Source organism: Coenobita brevimanus, chromosome 2 (assembly GCF_032717465.1).
Source record: "Coenobita brevimanus isolate Jiangsu-jjx chromosome 2, ASM3271746v2, whole genome shotgun sequence".
NCBI classification, from domain to species: Eukaryota; Metazoa; Arthropoda; class Malacostraca; order Decapoda; family Coenobitidae; genus Coenobita; species Coenobita brevimanus.
This window is the reverse complement of record NC_136955.1, coordinates 4,017,501-4,020,000: the sequence shown is the minus strand read 5'-3', so window position 1 is coordinate 4,020,000 and position 2,500 is coordinate 4,017,501.

Below are 2,500 nucleotides of genomic sequence, written 5' to 3'. Positions count from 1 at the left end.
GATAGACTTTATAGATAGATAGATACATAGATAGACTTTAAAGGTAGATAGATAGATAGATTGACTTTGAAAATCTATTTCTTCCACATCATTTGAAACGTAGTAAGGAAGTCTTGAGCCAGACTGTGCATGTCAAGAGTATTCCATTTCCTTTAAGATGCAGGAAGGAAAGTAGATTGAGAGAGAGAGAGAGAGGGAGAGAGAGAGAGAGAGAGGACTTATTCTTGACTTTTGCTTGTGATGTGTGTGTGTGTGTGTGTGTGTGTTTAAGTGAGAGAGAGAGAGAGAGAGAGAGAGGACTTATTCTTGACTTTTGCTTGTGTGTGTGTGTGTGTGTGTGTGTGTGTGTGTGTGTGTGTGTTTGCATTCTTACTCTAAGCAGCTTAAGTAAGTCTGCCATCTCTCTCTCTCTCTCCCCGTTGTGTGTGTATGTGTGTGTGTGTGTGTATGTATTTGTTATGTTTTCTCATGTGTACGTTTATATGCTTGTTTGAACTGTGTGTGTGTGTGTGTGTGTGTGTGTGTGTGTGTGTGTGTGTGTGTGTGTGTGTGTATTTGTTATGTTTTCTCATGTGTACGTTTATATGCTTGTTTGAACTGTGTGTGTGTGTGTGTGTGTGTGTGTGTGTGTGTGTGTGTGTATGTATTTGTTATGTTTTCTCATGTGTACGTTTATATGCTTGTTTGAACTGTGTGTGTGTGTGTGTGTGTGTGTGTGTGTGTGTGTGTGTGTGTGTGTGTGTGTATTTGTTATGTTTTCTCATGTGTACGTTTATATGCTTGTTTGAACTGTGTGTGTGTGTGTGTGTGTGTGTGTGTGTGTGTGTGTGTGTGTGTGTTTGTATGTATTTGTTATGTTTTCTCATGTTTTTTTTTTTATGCGAGGAAGAAGGAACCAAAGGCCATGAGCCCGCAGTAACAGTTCCCTCCAAGAGAAAAACAAAATACAATATAGAGCCAAATTCAAGATCCGATCATTTTGAGATGCCTGGACACACTGCGTTTGAAAGACTGGAGATCATAGGCAGCAGGAAATACAGACAGAGGGAGACAGTTCCAGAGTTGACCTGTTGCATAAATGAAAGACTGGGAGAAACGGTTAATTCTTGCATTAGAGAGTTGGACAGAAAAAGGATGAGAGTCTGCTGCCAGACGGGTGCTACGCGCCCGTCGTAGAGGTGGAGGAATGCAAGCAGACAGTTCAGAGGAGCAGTGACCATTAAAGTAGCGATAGAAAAGAGATAAAGATGCAACAGTGCGGCGAAGAAACAGAGGTTGAAGGGAGTCAGTAAGAGGAGGAGAGTTAATGAGACGAAAAGCCTTTGACTCCACCCTATTGAGAAGAGCTGTATGAGGGGAGCCTCCCCACACATGAGAGTTGTACTCCACACAGGGGCGGATAAAACCCCTGTATAGAGTCAACAATTGCGCAGGGGTAAAGAAAGAGCGGAGTCGGCTTAGCACACCCAATCTCTTGGAAGCAGATTTTACAAGAGATGTAATATGATCTTTCCAAGATAAGTCCCGAGTAAATGAAACCCCAAGCATGTTCAAGGATGATGTAGGATTAAGCTGAATATTATTAAACATTAGTGGGTATACCTGTGGAAGATTTTGTCGGGTTGAAAGGTGTAAGACCTGAGTCTTAGATGCATTAAAGACAACCATATTATTTTTACCCCAGTCAGAGATACGAGCCAAGTCAGACATTAGGTGTGCCATAGCCTCATCCCTTGTTTGTTGAAGTAACTGTTGAGATGGGCGTTGCGGGAACCGAATGGAAAGGTGAAGGGTGGAGTCATCAGCATATGAGTGGATAGGGTTAGATGTACAGCTTAGAAGATCATTGATGAATAAAAGGAAGAGAGTTGGTGATAGGACAGAGCCCTGAGGAACATCACTGTTGATAGATGTAGGAGAACGATGGCCGTCTATAACAGCGGCTATAGAACGACCAGAAAGGAAGCTAGCGATGAAGGCACAGATAGAAGGATAGAAACCGTAGGAGGGCAGTTTGGAAATTAAAGATTTATGCCAGACTCGATCGAAAGCCTTTGAGATGTCAAGTGCAATGGCAAAGCTTTCGCCAAAGTCCCGAAAGGAGGATGACCAGGAGTCTGAAAGGTAGGTGAGAAGATCGCCAGTGGAGCGTCCCTAACGGAACCCATACTGACGATCGGAAAGAAGGTTGTGATAGGAAAGATGCCTTAAAATTTTTCTATTAAGAATTGACTCGAAAACTTTTGAAATACAGGACGTTAAAGCAATTGGACGATAGTTGGAGGGTTGGGAGTGGTCACCCTTCTTTGGGACTGGCTGAATGAGAGCAAACTTCCAGCAAGAAGGAAAGGTACAAGTTGACAGACAAAGACGAAAGAGTTTGCCTAGGCAGGGTGTAAGCACAGAAGCACAGTTCTTGAGAACAACAGGAGGGACCCCATCAGGCCCATATGCCTTGTTAGTACTGAGGCCAGTGATGGCAGAAAATACATCAACTGAA